Source organism: Pithys albifrons, chromosome 9, assembly GCF_047495875.1.
Source record: "Pithys albifrons albifrons isolate INPA30051 chromosome 9, PitAlb_v1, whole genome shotgun sequence".
Taxonomy (NCBI): domain Eukaryota; kingdom Metazoa; phylum Chordata; class Aves; order Passeriformes; family Thamnophilidae; genus Pithys; species Pithys albifrons.
This window is the reverse complement of record NC_092466.1, coordinates 2,907,292-2,925,560: the sequence shown is the minus strand read 5'-3', so window position 1 is coordinate 2,925,560 and position 18,269 is coordinate 2,907,292. Positions and strand designations below refer to the sequence as shown.

At 48.0% G+C, this 18,269-nt stretch overlaps 2 protein-coding genes across 3 annotated transcripts in view; one reads left to right on the top strand and one right to left on the bottom strand.

The window, feature by feature from the left end:
• Nucleotides 1-9,726, bottom strand: part of INSYN2A (inhibitory synaptic factor 2A) — a 50,236-nt gene extending 40,510 nt beyond the window's left edge. Inside the window, exon 1 of the mRNA XM_071564198.1 lies at nucleotides 9,504-9,726. The gene's annotated coding sequence lies outside the window, so the exon portion shown is untranslated. The remainder of the gene's footprint in view (nucleotides 1-9,503) is intronic.
• DOCK1 (dedicator of cytokinesis 1) overlaps nucleotides 1-18,269 on the top strand; it is a 359,613-nt gene that overhangs the window by 152,373 nt on the left and 188,971 nt on the right. The window lies entirely within an intron of this gene.

Below are 18,269 nucleotides of genomic sequence, written 5' to 3'. Positions count from 1 at the left end.
GAGTTAAACACCTCACAGAGAAGGGTTGATATATAATATATATATATATATATGTATGCTGAGCAAAGAGTGGATTGAGAGTTAAACACCTCACAGAGAAGGGTTGATATATAATATATATATATATATATATATATATATATATATATGTATGCTGAGCAAAGAGTGGATTGAGAGTTAAACACCTCACAGAGAAGGGTGATATATAAAAAAAAAAAAAAATATATATATATATATGTATGTATGCTGAGCAAAGAGTGGATTGGGAGTTAAACACCTCACAGAGAAGGGTTGATATAAAAAAAAGAAATATATATATATATATATGTATGCTGAGCAAAGAGTGGATTGGGAGTTAAACACCTCACAGAGAAGGGTTGATATATAAAATATATATATATATATATATGTATACCTCCTGTTTGGTTTCAGTTTGGGGCTGGACCAGGTGATGCCTCCAATTTGGGGTTATTTAAAGCATTTTCTCTGCAGGATTTTTGACTCCTCTGTGATCCTGAGCTGGAATTTCTTACTTTTCTGAGCACAGAATTTATGGCTTTCTCTGTCAGGCTTTGAGTTTGAATTTTAGTTGCAGGTGCCAATTACATACAGATAATAAATTTCAGCTTTTTGTCTGCAGTAACCCCAAACAAACCCTGAAACTAAATAAGTTATCCACACAGCTTAGTTTGTCAGGTTTTAGCTTTGATTTGTTTATAAACTTCTGGCTGATTACCCTAAAGGAAATATGGAAGTAAATTATTAAATCATAATAATTAAAAAGTGATGCACAGAAAAGCCTCAAAGGAATAGAAAATATTGAGGGGGATTATTGGAAACCAACAGCCTTGTTCCAGGTACAAATCTTGGCTGGACATCCACTCTGCATCCAAACCCCTGCAAAGTCACTGCCCTGGGAAGGGAATTACAGTGTGGAATTCCCAGAGTGATGGTTAATGAAGGGAGAGGAGATCTGGAGCTCCCTTTAGGATTTCCATGGGATTTCTGTCACTTGGAGGCTCCAGAAGAAGCCTCGGAATGTGACACAGAGCAGACCTGAACTTTCCAGATGGAAGGCACAGATTCCAGTCCTGGGATTCCCAGACCACATGAAGGCTTTGGAGATGGAGCTGAAAACACCTTTGCAAGGACAGGATTTGTGGGTGTCTGTAACAGCTTCAAATAATGCAAAGGCTTGCAAATAATTGGCCTTTTCCACGTGAAGGGAGAGGTTTGCACTCTCTTTAGGCTCCCGAACATATCCAGGCTGTGTCTGCTCCTGAGAAATCCCTGCTGCCTCAGATGGCATTTTTATATGCCTTCATACTATCAGAAAAGTCTTATTTTTCAAAAATTATTTGATATCTCTAAGCCTTGTTAGTGTATACATAGAATGTCAGACAATTCTGTTGTTGAAGATTTGAAAGAAATTTGGATTTACTTCATGTAAAGAAATACAGGATAGTGTGTTAATTCTAAATATCCCCATTTTGACTTCATTAAATTAGGAATCTTTTCATTTTCATAAAAGAAAAACTGTTACAATACAAACTTAAAAATTACATTTAAATCATTAGCAAGGAACGTCCAGTAAACAAGGTAAAAATGCTGGAAAATGTGAATTATCTTAGTCAGCAATTAATCATTAGCTGTTTGCAGGAGCTTTTGCCTGCCTGTGATACCAATTTTTATGGGTAAGGATTGAGGATAAATGATGATTTGCAGGTAAATTCAGGTGTGCCCAGTTGTGCCCAGGTGTGCCCAGGTGTGCCCAGTTGTGCCCAGTTGTGCCCAGTTGTGCCCAGGTGTGCCCAGGTGTGCCCAGGTGTTGTGGGGTCCTGGTGCCTGTTTGAGGAACCTGCTGTGCTGGCCCAGCCTGTCCTCGTTCCATCACAGAGCCTCTCATGTGGAATAACAGAGAGTTTGCAGTGCTGCTAAATGTCAAAGTAGCATTTTTGTAACTCCCTTCTCAAACCCTGAGGCACCAAACTTGAATTTGCTCTCTCTTGAACCTCCTTATTTATTGCTCACCACCGGAGTCCTTCTCAGTGCTGCATTTGGCAGTGCCTGGCAAGGGTTTCCTTTGGAATAAACAGCATCATGTGGCATTGGATTTGTCTCTTCTCCCCTCCCATCCACTGGCAGCTCTGTAAGAATGATGCATAAAATCATCTCCCAGCTAATGGCTGAGATCCCCAATAAATGCCTTTAAATGCTCTTGTGAGCTTCGGCTTTAGACCTAAATGGCAACAAATAAAATGTACGATTTAATAAGCCCGGAGAATTTTCCATAAAACAGGAATCTATTGGAGGGTAAACTACTTCAGAATTTCCTTACAAGCCAAACCAGCTGAATGCAGCTGGGCTATGCAATTTGCTTTAATTTTGACATCTCTGCTGTGCTTTCTGAACACAAATTTTAATAATACTTAGGGTTTTGTTGCTTCCTATATTGTGCATAAAATTAAAAGGGATCCATTCCACGTGATAAAATCGTGGAAAATAAGGGTTATTTAGGATTTTGCAACGAATAGTACCATTAACAGGAGATTTGCACTTGCATTAAGAACAGTGTGGACTTATGGGGGGAGTTAATAACTATTAACTTCCTACTGGAACAAATGCAATGTCAAAAGATACTCCCTGTGAATTCATAGTGTTCTAATGTCAAACATTGGCTGGGATTTAGTGTGCTGGAAAAAATAACAGAACTCTTACAAGAATTATGCTAATTTTTTCTTTCTGTGCTCTGCAGCTTATGGCTGTGAGAAGAACAGGAGTAAAGGTTTATTAGAATTATTTGGCCATGGAAATCTGGGCAGCTCCTTGTGTGCTTTCCAGCTGGTGCTCCCAGGAGAAGGATGGGAGAGTCACCCACGGTTCTGCTCAGGCTGTGCTGCCTTCCAGGAGTGCAAAAGCCACACTACCTTCACTGGGAGGCTTTTTTCATTTTTATGGGGCTTTCTGTTAAATAATTGAAAGGGCAAGTTGTTAAAAACAAGAGCTTAACGACAGTTCCTTATCTGCATTACTGGGGGAAACTCAGGTTTAATTGTTCTTAGTCAACCTCGATGGGGTTTGTGGGTGTTTAAGGGAAAAAGAACAGCCACATGACAGGAGAAAAGAGCAGTTCTGCTCTTCAGCTTTGACCAACAGGTCTTAACACTGTTGGAGCTCTGGGGAGAGGGATCTGTGTGCTGGAGACTGAGAACAGAACCACAGGATGGGTTGGATTGGGAGGGACCTTAAAGCCCATCCAGTGCCACCCCTGCCATGGGCAGGGACACCTCCCACCAGCCCAGGGTGCTCCAAGCCCTGTCCAACCTGACCTGGGACACTTCCAGGGATGGGGCAGCCACAGCTTCTCTGGGCACCTGTGCCAGGGCCTGCCCACCCTCCCAGCCAGGAATTCCTTCCCAAAATTTAATATAAACCAGCACATGGAATCCTGGAATGGTTTGGGTGGGAAGGAACCTCAGAGCTCATCCCATCCCACCCCCTGCCATGGGCAGTGACACCTCCCACCAGCCCAGGGTGCTCCAAGCCCTGTCCAACCTGACCTGGGACACTCCCAGGGATGGCCTGTGAGCACCCACAGCAACAGCAGCTGGTTTCCTTCCCTCACCATAGTTTTCCCAGTGTTGGGTAGAGGGGAACGAGGAGCTGCAGGTCCCACTTGTCAGTCCTGCATCCTTTATTTTGCCATGCAGGTTAACAGAGAGGCACCACAGCAGCACAACACAGGTCACTCCCCTGGGAATGCAGGGAATCTCATCCCATGGCAGGGCTGTTGTGTGGCCTGTGCTGGAGCTTCCTACAGCAATGACTTTCTGGGGTCAGTGGTTATAAAGCAGCAGAGCCTTGTCAGCTCCTTCTGCTTGGATTAGGGTTACAGGCAGACAAGCCTGGGAGGGTGGGAAGTGCTGTTGAACAACTCAGCTGCATAATTTAGGTCTAAAACCTGACATCATTAGCAGGATGTTAATTAGGGAATAGTATCAAGGAGATGTGTGTTTGCACTCCAGTGCTGTCAGCAGTCACCAGGAAATAAAGGCTGTGTCATTTCTCACCTTCCTGAGGAGCACATTCGTGAAGGTTCTGGTTTCGAGAGAGTTCTGGCTCTGCTGGAATTGGGAATCTCCCTGCACATCTGGATGTGAGAGTGCAGATGTTGGGGGTAGTGCACAGGTCAGTCTGACTTCTGCTACAGCAAAGGCTTGTACAAAAATGAGCTTAGTTACCCAAAAAGAGTGATTTAGTAGAGCAAAAAACTGCTTTGGTTGCTGTGCAGCAAGGGAATGATGGTCCCTAATGCTGCAAATCTTCCTAAAACTGCTCCTAAGATGCTTCTGAAATGATGGGAAGGGAGAGCCAATGTGAGGGGAAGTTTTCTTGAATATGAACATGGGTGTGAGTGCCCCAAATGTTCACTGCCAGAGTCTCAGGTTCTCATCTAACCTGGGGACATCAAGAGAAGGCTCGGGGCTGACGGGCAGCTCCTTCCAGGTCCCAGGGAACATGGATGGGGTTCCATGTGTGGAGAATGAACCCCCAGGGAGGCAGCGAGGGTGGGCAGAGGTGGTGGGGAGATGTTGGACACGTTGCTCCCACGTTTTGTGGACTTGGGGCAACATGGAATAAGATCTTTAAATAAACGTGGTGTCCCTGCCCGTGGCAGGGCACTGGAACCAGGTGGTCTTGGAGAGCCCTTCTAACCCAAACTATCCTGTTATTCTGGATTTTAGGATGGTTTATTGGTGATGTGGATGATTAGGAAGTGTAGGAAAGTAATAATTGAAGACCCTCTGAGGAATATTTTTGTCTCAGTCCATACTCTGCCTGTGTGAAGCTGCAGGACTGAGAACTCCCCTGTCATTAATGAGAACTGGCTGGTAACACTCCAGAACGGTCTGGGGAAGGCACCAGACCCAGACAGATCATTTGCATCACCTTTGCTGTGGCTTTGGGTGTGTTTTTATCACGAGGTGTGGATGCAAGAATGGAACACATTATTCTCCCCAACTTGCTCAACTAGGACTGCCTAAAAGACACCAGTTCCTCTGGAATTCAGCAATTTAGGCTGAGTCTAGAGAAGGGATCAGTGTTATCAGTGTTACCAGGCAGTTGAAGCATAATTTCTGCTGAATTACTCTCTCCTGCAGTGGGATGTTTTATCTGTCTCTCTGTCAGCTCCTCAGAGATATCGCTGTGTTTTATTTGCCGATGGCCTCGATACACAAAACTCTGTTCAACTGATCCACAAGTTAAATTTCTTTACCCGTGGATATCTCCTCATGCATTTCTGTCTGCATTTCCAGGAGAGAATAATGACTATAATAACAAAATGGGCATGAACAACCCAATCACTACTGGTTTGAAGGAGACACTGGGCTCGTTGTAGATAAATACACAAATTTTACTGAATTCTCTCTTCTTCCTTCTCCCAGGAAGCAACTAATCAAACCCAAACTATTTTTCATGTTCCTCACTTGAAAATACAGCCCTGAGTTTACACACCTGCTTAAGTGGGGTTGTGCTGAGCATCAGAGAGCCCCTGCTGGAGCTTTTAGAAGTCATTTACACCATGGCTGGGCTTTATAAACTTGGACCTCACCAAAACATTCCAAGCAAAAGGATCACAGCCTTGGCACGAGCATTGGGAGAATCAAATGGAAAGGGTGAGGAAGGGAAGGTGTAAAATGAGCAGGGAGAATGTGGGGAAGAGCAAAAAAGCAAATAAACCCTCTTTTTTTTTTTCATCTTGTGACAATTCCTGCTCACTCAGACCAGATGGAATGAGCTTCCCTTGCTTTTGTTTTTAAACTGGTTTAATTTGGTAACTGTGTGGGCTTCATTTATAGGCATCCTGCAGCAATCATGGGCAGGCAAAAATAACACCATTTGCTTCTCTTCCCCGTGGATGTCACAAGCAGGAGGGGAGGTTGGGGGTTTGTGAGATGTTTAACTCACTGTTCTTGGCATGGGCTGAGTCTGAGCCCAGGTATGAGGGATGTGCAGAGCTTGGGGAATGGGGAATGTGGTGCAGCTCCAGCACCTCCTGCCAGGACCCAAATCTCCTGTGATGGTATTTAGAAGTTCAGATCTGCACCCAAACAGAGCAGGACTTGGAGGCCTCCAGCTCTGAAATCCAGCTCTGTTTAATTCACACTGTGAAAACGGCCCTTCCTCTTGACACTCTGCATCAAACCCTGTGGATTTAACTGGACAAACAACTACTGGATTTTCATCAGGCAAACAGGACACCAAGAGTTGCTGTCTGATCACTGAATTGTTATTTTTACACCCAACTCTCTTTGCCTGTGAGACCTGTGCTTGGGTGTGGAACTGGAGAGCAGTTTTAAGGCTCTGACCACCCCAACACGGGGCTGGGCATGTTCATGAACAAGGTGAAGGTTGTCAGGAGTATTAAGGGATGAGTCTTCTGCCTGCATGGAGTAAAATTGTAATAAATAGCCTTCCAAGTGGGGATGTGCCCCCACAGTAAGAGAAAGCTCTGGGTGCATTCTGTGTGGTCAGTAACAATTTGAAATTGTCAGTACCTCAGGAGTTGTACCTGTGGGTGCTCGCAGGTTATGCAGCATTTTCTAAGCAAGCACTGATTTTCAGAAGGCTGAGGGTGGAACTCCCACTGAATTTACCACTCTGGGATTATTTTTGTCCATGAAATATGCTCATGGACTCATTTCCATAAAGCCTATTCAATTTGCAGACTGATTAGTAAAAATACAAAGAGGGTAGGGGCCAAAAACTAGATTTGTTGCTTACATGTTTTTTTAATATCTCACACAAATTGTCAGCAATTCTTTAAATCGTTGCTGTCAGAAAGCAGAATTTAAGACCTTTTTATTAATAGCTAGTTCAGATAACCATGTTTTATGTTCTGAGATGTTCTGGATTTACTGTGATCTCCTCAAGTGGGCCATGAACTGTGGGGCTGGACATGCTCAGTTCTCCCTGTGCTGTGGTCAGAATGGTCTGCAGACATCACATCTCAAGAGCTTTGGGGAGGTATCCTTTGGTTTTAGCCCGGATTTTTGGCAGGCTCACAGGCCTCCCTGGCTTTCACCACCCCATCACTCATGGCAGAGAACTGGCATGGCCAAGTCTGCTTTTAAATTCTCCAGAACAAAACAGGAGTGGTGAGAGTTCCTTGTCCTTTGCACCATCTGCGGTCGAGTTTGGATCTCCAGGTAACCAACAGTGCTCTGTGGTGACCTGTGGTGTTTGGGCACTGGTGGGGCACGTCAGGAAGGGCATTTGGCAGCTCTTGGGCTCCTTCACCACATTCTCCTTCTCTATGTTCATCTCCACTGAACTTTGCTACTCTTTTCGTCCCCTCTGACTTAATTTTATATATGACATTATAATATATGATATTATATATCTGTACCTCTCATGCAAAAATGCTTCTGTCAGTGCAATAATTAAGTGGGAAGAAAACACTGAGCTTAATTGGTAGAAGGGTGCATGTAATATTAAGTGCTGGCCCCCTTGATAAGTAACCAACACTTTCTCTTGTGGTGCTCTTGCCCAGCTGCTTTTTATGTGTCAATCTGAGGGAAAGGCCATCCAAGATTCAAGATTAGAATTACCTTGAGCATCTGGTTTAAAACACACATCGTTAATAATGATGGAGCCCTAAAGAACACACAGTTTTCATCAAGGGCATCGTGACATCCTTCCCAAAAACCTGCTTTAGTATCAGCCTTCCCCACTGCGTGCAGGCAGGATGCTTTCAATGCAACAGCACCTCAAACTCTGGGGCAGGAATTTTATTTTAGAACTGTCAGAATTAGAACAATTCCATCTTTGGAGCCTTTGGATCAGCAATTTACATTATGGATTTCTCCTGGAATCAGGGACCATATGCCATAACTGTATAGCAGAATATCAACCTCCAGGTGATACATCAGTAATATCTGAGCACTGAGCTATTTTTACCTGAATTTCTAATGCCAGAAGAAAATGCAGCTTTTAACTTAGAACTGTTCTTTGTACTCGAAGAGAACAGATTATTGTAGTGGAGACAGCGCAGGCTCACAGAACACTGAGAGGCACCACACCAGGAGTAAGGGAATATGTTACTCTCCCTGCTTGCCTATTCCTACCACAGGTCTGCCCTCTTGAAATTCTACATTACTACATGGCTAGGACAGCTGCATGTTATGTGCTGATTTGAATTCCTTTCTTTCTTCATTTTTAGCCAGTAGTTTTTCCATCCAGCAGCCTGATCTTAGCCTTGGTACATGCAGCATCCCCACAGCACTGTAATAGAACGGTGAGCACGGTGGAACAGAAGGGAATAAATCCCCGGGTTGTATCAGACGTGACCTGTTACTGCTTTCCCTTTTGTTACCACTTGCCAGCAGGGAAAAAAAAATGAACCTCAGAGGCTGGAAAGGTCTTCCCAAACTTCAAGATTATAGAGCCTAACGAGTTAAATTTTCCCCGGAGCAGGATTTTGGCTGCTCAGACACACAAGGTCAAACAGAGCCGCTCCATTCCCTATTCGGAGTCGTGGCGGAGAGGGGGGCACAGCTCCTTTGGGACAGAGCCCTCTGGAGACGGTGACATAAGCAGGGAATGTATTCAGGGAAGATATATATTCAGGGAATATATATTCAGGGAATATATTCAGTATATATGGAAGCTGTCCCTATTTCTGCGGGCTGGCCGCCCCCCGCCTCCCCCAGCGAGCCGCAGTCCCGCATCCATCCCCTCCCTGCCGTAACTCCCGTAAACATGGCATGAAGTGCGGGCGTGGAGGTCACGGGAGAGGATTCTCATTAGCCGGGAGGGGGGCAAGATGGAAATGCAGAGTGGGAAGCTTGGCATGCCTGGCAGGATGCAAGGACTGGGACTTCGGGGATGGAGCCCTGCTACCTTTTGTCCCGTTTTCCCACGGCATTTTCGCGGCATCCCCAGTTTCTGGTGATGGTGATGAGGTGCTCGGGTGTGTTAAATCGTGAGAATCTGCGTCTCGATAATCACACTTCACTGAATAGCAGCGGCTTCAGCCCCCGGGGAGGATTTTGGGGTTGCTTTGGCTTTGAATGAAGCGCTGTGCTGCGAGTTAAGGGATGAACGCGCCCGATGCTGCTCCATCGCCGCGCTGCGCGGACACTTCATTAGGACGGCTGAAGTTAATAAGCAGCGGTAGTTCCTCGCCATCAGCCATGTGAAAAGCTCCAGCACTTCGTGCATGCTCCGAAAATCCTCCCGCTACACCTCTCGCCTCCCAGGCAGCGCCGGGAAGGGAGCAGGAGAAGAAAGGCTGGTATTTTTCTACATCGGGATATTCTCCCCTTATCTGTCACGAAAGTTATTGGATGCAGGAGCTGTTCCCAGGCAGGCAGATACGCTATTGCATAACGCTGGCGCTCAGAGCCCAGCCTTTCCATCCTCAGCCCTGCGAAGTTTCCCAATGGAAAAGCCAGGGGAGCGGGGGAATTTTGCGGGTCTGGGAACCGAGCGAGCCTTACCTTATGCTTCCTCAGGCAGCAGCGGCGGTCTGGGCGAGCATCTCCCTCCCGCCGCCGGGGCGAGCTGGGCGTCAGAGCCTCCTCGGCGCATCTGCCGCGGAGCAGCCGCCGCGCCGCCGCCGCGCTCCCCGCTGCCCTCATGGGCTGCGGCGGGGCTCGCCGGGCCGGGGTCCCCTCGGCCGGGTCCCCGCCGAGGGGAACTTGTTGAGCGGGACCGGCGGGCGTCCCCCAGCCGGGCGGGAGCGGGGAGGAGGAGCCGGGGGCCGGGCTGGCTCCTGGCGGGGGCGGGCGGGGGCGCGGGGAGAGATGCAGGGATGCTCGCACAGCCGAGGGGCAGCGGGAATGCGCCTTTTTGAGAACCCACAGTCACTGCTCCGGCTCCTCTGCGCGTGGATCCATCAGTAACAGATTCGTGCACGCCGTCCCCGAGCGCTCCGCTGTTCCAGTTGCGCTACGGGAGCGCCGGAGCAGCCGCAGAGCGGGTGATGCCGATGCACTGGGAATTTCGGCGAAGCTCTGGGTTAAAGCTACACGGCGGCGTTTTATTGGGAGGGCAAGTGGTTAAGGTGCTGAAGGAGGGGATGCTCCCATTGGCTTTCAAAGCTCGGGTAAAATGGACGCGAGTCCAGAGCAGAGCGGGGATGGCAGAGCAGCCCGGGGTGATAAACGCAATAAGGGGCTTAGAACTTCAATCCCGCCTTTCCTCATTCTCTCTCAAAGCACTTGGTCATTTTTTTATAGAGGGATTAGCAGTGGTGTCTTTCATAGCAATAAAAAAGTTAGAAGTTAAATGGGTCATGTGTATTTAACCAGACCTGAGCGATAGAAGACGTCATGAGAGGCAGGAGAACTGATCCGAGTTGGGAAGCGATGGCGTGGTCTCCTTTCATTCTCAGAATTCCAGTCGTTTGCCTGTGTGATGCTTTTACCATGGCATAAAACTCACCCAACACAGGTGCCACCAGGTGCAGGCCACGTAGTATCTGTGGTTTGGCACCGCCTTGGCCATGGGTGGCGTTGATGAGGATTGTTGATTTTTGGGGTTACTGAAGCAGCCCCTGCTTTGAATTGGCAGATGGGAGCGAGCCCGAGTCGCCCCATTGGTGCCAGGGCTGAGAAGCACCTCAGCATAGCAGGGAGGGACAGCCGAGCTGGGCACTGCACGAGGCAGTGTATGCACAGGGCAGGATGCAGCAGAAATCCTGGCTGGAGTCCTGGGTGTCTTTCTGGAGTTAATTAGCTGGAGCAGCCCATTGCAGCAGGGAATGCACGGCCCTGCCGCAGCGACCGGAGCATCACCCTGGGCCACACTGGGCAGGGAGGACCAGGAGAGAGCCCCAGTGTGGGCAGGGAGGTCCATGAGAGAGCCCCTCTGTGGGCAAGGAGATCCATGAGAGAGCCCCAGGCTGGGAAGGTTGGTCCATGAGAGAGCCCCAGTGTGAGCAGGGAGGTCCATGAGAGAACGCCAGTGTGAGCAGGGAGGTCCATGAGAGAACCCCAGTCCAGGCAGGGAGGTCCGTGAGAGAGCCCCAGTGCGGGCAGGGAGGTCCATGAGAGAGCCCCAGTGTGAGCAGGGAGGTCCATGAGAGAACCCCAGTCCAGGCAGGGAGGTCCATGAGAGAGCCCCAGTATGAACAGGGAGGTCCATGAGAGAGCCCCTGTATGCGCAGGGAGATCCATGAGAGAGCCCCTCTCTGGGCAGGGAGGTCCATAAGAGGGCCCCTCTCTGGGCAGGGAGGTCCATAAGAGGGCCCCAGTTCGGGCAGGGAGATCCATGAGACCACCCCAGTCTGGGCAGGGAGATCCATGAGAGATCCCCTCTCTGGGCAGGGAGGTCCATGAGAGAGCCCCAGTGTGGGCAGGGAGGTCCATGAGAGAGCCCCAGTGTGAGCAGGGAGGTCCATGAGAGAACCCCAGTGTGAGCAGGGAGGTCCATGAGAGAGCCCCAGTGTGAGCAGGGAGGTCCATGAGAGAGCCCCAGTGCGGGCAGGGAGGTCCATGAGAGAACCCCAGTGTGAGCAGGGAGGTCCATGAGAGATCCCCTCTCTGGACAGGGAGGTCCATGAAAGAGCCCCTCTCTGGGCAGGGAGGTCCATGAGAGAGCCCCAGTGTGAGCAGGGAGGTCCATGAGAGAACCCCAGTGTGAGCAGGGAGGTCCATGAGAGAGCCCCAGTGTGAGCAGGGAGGTCCATGAGAGAACCCCAGTGTGAGCAGGGAGGTCCATGAGAGATCCCCTCTCTGGGCAGGGAGGTCCATGAAAGAACCCCAGTGCGGGCAGGGAGGTCCATGAGAGAGCCCCAGTGCGGGCAGGATGGCCCATGAGAGAGCCCCAGTGCAGGCAGGGAGGCCCGTGTGGGCACAGGTGGCATGCAGACATCAGTGTGGAGGTGGATTCACGCCAATCCTCGCAGGTTCCATCGCAGTTTGGCTGTGCAGGGCTCAGCAGAGTGTTCAGCAAACCAGGCAGTCAGCAGAGGGCAGCTGAGCTGCTCTCCCTGCCTGTACCTGGCCAGGTACTCCCACTGCCCTCCTCTCTCTGCTCCTTATTCTGCAGGTTTGCTGCTCATCCCTCAAAGAGGGTGCCCAGGGAGGTATTTTCTGCATCACCTGCTGCTCTGCCCTGGGACAGGAGTCCCCCAGCCCTGCAAGGAGTGAGCCAAAGGCACAGCTTCCATCACACTTAGGGTCTCTCATGGTATTATAGCAGAGATTTTTTTCTCCCCCCAAGACATCAGTGAGAAGAATTAAATATCAACTTGCTTGTTGATACAACAGCAGCCACTGTGCTTTTGCTTTTTCCCTTTCTCTATTTTAATTTCCAGCAGTGCTGACTTGCTGTATTCCAGGTCCTCTGTGGATTTCTCTGTACCAAAATCAATGTGTTTTTTTGGCTGCAGCCTGTACACAGACGTGGGTAAAATTACATGGTAGGGTGACCATGTTTTAAATAACTTGTGCTACTTCCAGGGAGCAAATAGATCAGTGGTAGGAGATGCTGTTGCTTTTCACAAGCTGAGGATGTGAGTTTGTGCAGACCATGATTACTGGAAGAAAATACTCTTGCTCGATATCCTGAGTGACTTGAAAGGAGAATCTCTCTGACAGAAGCAGCAGTTAAACATCATTCTTGTCTTCTCCATAATGATATTTAGAAGCTGTTGTCTCAGGGCTGATTAGCCTTGCACAGCATTATGCATATGCCCCATTTATAAACCATGCAGCATTTTCTGTAGATTTTTAGAGAATTAGAAAGTGCTTTCTAGTTGTGGACCAGATTCACGTGTAACTACTGACACCATTGGTGTGCTCAGGGATATTCCAAAGCAGGGTCTGTGGAAAATGAAGTGTTTCCTGATTATCATGGCTCATGTTACTGTAAAAGCACGTGGAGGTGACTACCCTGGGAACTTGGAAATGCTTCATCATCCCCTTTGCCAATTTTTTAGCCTTTAAAAATGCTGAGCACAACTGTTGCATAATGAAATGTAGTGTCAGAGCAGTGCTTGAGAAGGGGGAGAGAGAGGTCGGGCTGCAGGGAGGATGCAAAGAGAAAAGGGACAATCCATTTTAATTGCTTTAGATCACAGATTTATTGCTCCCTAATGGACTGTCCTGCCTGCCCAGTTGCCTTTTTCCCTTGGTGTGTGCCAGGGAGGAGTGGGCACTGCTGGGGCTGTGCTGGGGTGTTCCCATGGCACAGCTGGGTGGGTGGGTGGCACTCCTGCCTTGGACCTCTGGAGTGAGAGAAAAAACCTTATCTTTGAGAGCAGTGAGATGTATTTGTCAGGGGCATTCTCTGTGCAGGGGTACAGTAAGGGGTCCCTCTTCCTTATTATGCTAATTGCATAATGAATTTGGGGAGGCCCCTGCTGTATTTGTACATGTTAATCTGCTGGCACAACCTGAGGTTACAGACTTAGGGGTTTTTTTCCTTATATTCATCTTCTGGGAGAGTGTGAGGAGACAGGGCATGTCTGAATGGCTGAGGGGCTGGTGTGTGAGGGTCAGCCCCGTGCCCTCCTGCCTGGCAGCACCAAGGCACGTCCTGCCCATGCTCAGGTGTTGGCTCAGGGGCTGCTCTGGGGGCTGTGTGTGCTGAGCAGGTGTTCTGTGTGATTATGCTCCAACAGAACGTGCAGGTCTTACAGTGAAATGCTAAAATGTGATTTTCTGGAACAGTCTGTGATGTTCTTTGAAGAAAAAAGTTGGAGTCCAGCTCAGGGAACAGCCAGAGCTCGAGTTATCCCCACCAGGGAGCACCAGCGAGGGGAAGGTGATGAACCAACCCCAGAGGGATTTGCAGAATCAGCCTGAAAGCTGCTGTTTAAACTTCCCCTGGTTTAAACACTGAGGGGCAGGTCCAGGAGTGATTCCAGGGCCCTGTGAGCAGGGCAGAGCCAAGGAGAGGAGCAGTGCCCTGCCAGGGTGAAGGATGGGCTGGAGGTGCCCCTTGGTGGTGGAGCCCAAGAGTCACCGATTCTGTGCCAAGCTGCTGCTGTGTGCCAGGCTCAGGGAGGGGCACAGCTGGGCACCATTCCTGCCATTCCTGCAGGACTGTTCTTGGATCTACAGCAAGGAATTCACATTAGGAGACATATTGTTAGTCCTGACACCAAATACCCAGGCTGGGCTCCTGGGGATATACATCCATCCTCCTTTGGGACCAGGCTGAGGACATCCCAGAACACCCTTTTGGGTGCAACGAGGGTGAAGTTGCCTTGATTTGAAGCACAGACGTGGCCAGTGCTGTGCCTTTGCTCCCTGTGGTCACCTGGGAGCGGTGCTGCCACCCTGTCCTTGCTGACAACAAGGACTTCCACATTGCCCAATCCTCATTCCCATTAATAGGGTGGTTATTTCCATGCCTTGGGGTGACACCTGCTTGGCTTCCCTGGGCTAAGTCAGTTGGTGATTGATTGATTGATTGATTGAATGATTGATTGATTGAATGATTGATTGATTGATTGATTGAATGATTGATTGATTGATTGAATGATTGATTGATTGAATAACTGATTGATTGATTGACTCCAACCTGCCTTTGGAAATCAGCTGGAGGGAGGGATGTTAAACATGCTCCTCTGCTCCAGAGGTGAAGGCAAACTCGGCTTGAATTTCAAACAGGTCAGAAATCCTTGGAGGTGCTCCTTGCTTTGAGGAAGGATTTATTCTGCTTGGCTGTGATGCCAGAGAAATAACGTGTCTCAGAGTCATGTTTGGGAGAAATTTGAGGGATTTGCTGGAGTGTTTTGCTCCATGGTAAGTTTTTTCCCTGAGCTTGGGCGATTCATTAGAGCCTGTGCTGATATTTCTGTTCTTTATTGTGACTAATTCCACATCTGTTCACGTGGAGGAACATCCTGAAGCTCAGGTGGGTTTCAGGCTCTGTGTGTAACACCCACAATACCTTTGTGCAGCTGGAATATCAAACAGCTGGTTGAGGCAACTGCTCCTGGTGGGGTTTCTGCTCTAAGAAGGAAAATGCTGAGTAACCTCATTAGCTCTGGTGGTTATTTCTGTGCTTTGTTGGCATAAGTAGGAGCAGGATTTAATCCTCTGTCTCAGTTTCCCTTCGTACAGATCGTTGGGAGAAAATTTAACAGCAGGTCTCAGCAGCTAAAGCTGAAATTTTGGGTTCCACTTGAATGGTGTCTCATCAGGAGCCCACATTGCTGTAGATGCTTATCATTCATACTAAGAAAAAAAATCTGAATTTTCCTGGGATAGGAATGGGAGTTTTTCATATGAAAAAAGTCTGAATTTTCCTGGGATGGGAATGGGAGTTTTTCATATGACAAAATCTGAATTTGCCTGGCATAGGAATGGGAGTTTTTCATATAAAAAAATCTGAATTTTCCTGGGATAGGAGTGGGAGTTTTTCATATGAAAAAAGTCTGAATTTTCCTGGGATAGGAGTGGGAGTTTTTTTCAAAAAGTCTGAATTTTCCTGGGACAGGAATAGGAGTTTTTCATATGAAAAAAATAGAATTTTCCTGGGATAGGAGAGGGAGTTTTTTCATATGAAAAAATCTGAGTTTTCCTGGTATAGAAATGGGAGTTTTTTCAAAAACTCTGAATTTTCCTGGGATAGGAATGGGAGTTTTTCATATGAAAAAAATCTGACTTTTCCTGGGATAGGAGTGGGAGTTTTTCATATGACAAAATCTGAATTTTCCTGGGATAGGAATGGGAGTTTTTCATATGAAAAAATCTGAATTTTCCTGGGATAAGAGTGGGAGTTTTTCATATGAAGAAAGTCTGAATTTTCCTGGGACAGGAATGGGAGTTTTTTCATATGAAAAATGTCTGAATTTTCCTGGGATAGGAATGGGAGTTTTTTCATATGAAAAAAATCTGAATTTTCCTGGAATAGGAGTAGGAATTTTTTTCCTATTTTCACTGTATTTCTACTTCAGAAAAGTTCCTTTTCAATGCACAGATAGTTTTTGGGAACACAACTAATCTGGTGCTGGAAATCCCTGTGGATTCTTCCCAGGGTGGGGATTCTGGGCTGGTCTCTCGTGGTGAGGAATCACTTGCCTGATGAAGATGTTGTCAGTAGGTGCTGAATTCTGCCCTGGGCCCATTATTATGCAGCTTGTACAGTGTGGAAATAAATGAGGGGCTGGGAAAATGTGATGTATGAGCCCCTTAAATGGCTGCATTTTGTGCAGATCTGAAAGGCAGTTTAGCTTGTCCTCATTACTGATGACTTGTGCTTTTATAGCCCTTCTTTTTGCATTTCAGAAATCCTTTGTGCCCATCTGAATAATAAATCACCCTGTTTGATTTGCTCACTGAGAGCGTGGGGCCAGTCCTGTTTAACATCTTTAGTGATGGTTTAGATGAGGGGATTGAGTCCATCAGCAGCAAATTTGCTGATGACACCAAGCTGGGAGGGAGTGTCGACCTGCTGGAAGGCAGGAGGGCTCTGCAGAGGGATCTGGAGAGACTGGAGAGATGGGCTGATTGCAATGGGATGGAGTTCAACAAGGCCAAGTGCAGGTCCTGCCCTTTGGCCACCCCAACCCCCTGCAGCGCTCCAGGCTGGGCACAGAGTGGCTGGAGAGCAGCCAGGCAGAGGGACCTGGGGGGACTGAGGGACAGGAAGCTCAACAGGAGCCACCAGTGTGTCCAGGTGGCCAAGAAGGCCAATGGGATCCTGGCCTGGATCCAAACTAGCGTGGCCAGCAGGCCCAGGGCAGTGACCCTTCCCCTGGACTCTGCCTTGGGGAGGCCACACCTTGAGTGTTGTGTTCAGTTCTGGGCCCCTCAGTTGAGGCAAGAGATTGAGGGGCTGGAGCGGGGCCAGAGAAGAGCAACGAGGCTGGAGAAGGGACTGGATGTGGCTCTGAGTGTCCTCTTAAACACCTCCAGGGACAGAGAATCCACCATGTCTTGATCCAACCCCACTGTGATCACCAGCCCAGGGCACTCTGTGCACTCTGTGCCCTGGGCTGGTGATCACAGTGGGGTTGGATCAAGGGTTGGACTTGATGATCTCAGAGGTCTCTTCCAACCCAAGTGAGAAGAGCAACGAGGCTGGAGAAGGGACTGGAGCACAAGTGCTGTGGGGAGAGGCTGAGGGAGCTGGGGGTGTTCAGCCTGGAGAAGAGGAGGCTCAGAGGTGACCTCAGCACTGTCTGGAACTGCCTGAAGGGAAGTTGTGGCCAGGTGGGGGTTGGTCTCTTCTCCCAGGCACTCAGCAATAGGACAAGGGGGCACGATGGGCTCAAGCTCTGCCAGGGGAAATTGAAGTTGGAGAGCAGAAAAAACTTCTTTGCAGAGAGAGTGCTCAGGGATTGGAATGGGCTGCCCAGAGAGGGGGTGGATTCCCCATCCCTGGAGGGTTTTCAGCTGAGCTTGGCCGTGGCACTGAGTGCCATGATCTGGTAAAGGGACTGGAGTTGGACCAAGGGTTGGACTCAATGATCTCAGAGGGCTTTTCCAACCCAATCCATTCCATGATTTTCATGATTTTATGATTACAGCCTTATTAAGATGGCCTGAGAAACTGGGAGTGGAGGGGAATGTTTTTTTTTAAAGGAACACTGTGCCAACTTTGATTGTATTTTGGTTTGTCTCTTTTATTTTATTTTATTCCTTTCCCATATTCCAGGGATTTATCTCCAACTGCTTTATGGGCAAAAGGGAAAAAATATCAGAAAAAATCTGATGATTCTTTTGATTGCCTCGGAGCAAATGGTTTGAGGTGTAAGCACCTAATGAAATTTGGAATGGGCATGAATTCCATCTGGAAATTCAAGTTATGGACCAAAAAAAAAAATAGGCAAATCTAACAAATAATGGGGATATTTCCATCTGCTTCCTATTTGCTCTTTGGTGGAATAATATATTATTTATACAGCATTGATTTCGTTGGATGGAGGATTTAATGCAGCTCTTCTGTCAAACTGCAGAACATTCAACGTTACAAAGTGATGTGAACTCCCCAGCCCTCAGTGAGGTCTGAATTTTCCTGGGATAGGAGTGGGAGTTTTTCATATGACAAAATCTGAATTTTCCTGGGACAGGAATGGGAGTTTTTTATATGAAAAAAATTGAATTTTCCTGGGACAGGAATGGGAGTTTTTCATATGACAAAATCTGAATTTTCCTGGGATAGGAGTGGGAGTTTTTTCAAGAAGTCTGAATTTTCCTGGGATAGGAATGGGAGTTTTTCATATGAAAAAATCTGAATTTTCCTGGGATAGGAATGGGAGTTTTTTCAACAAGTCTGAATTTTCCTGGGACAGGAATGGGAGT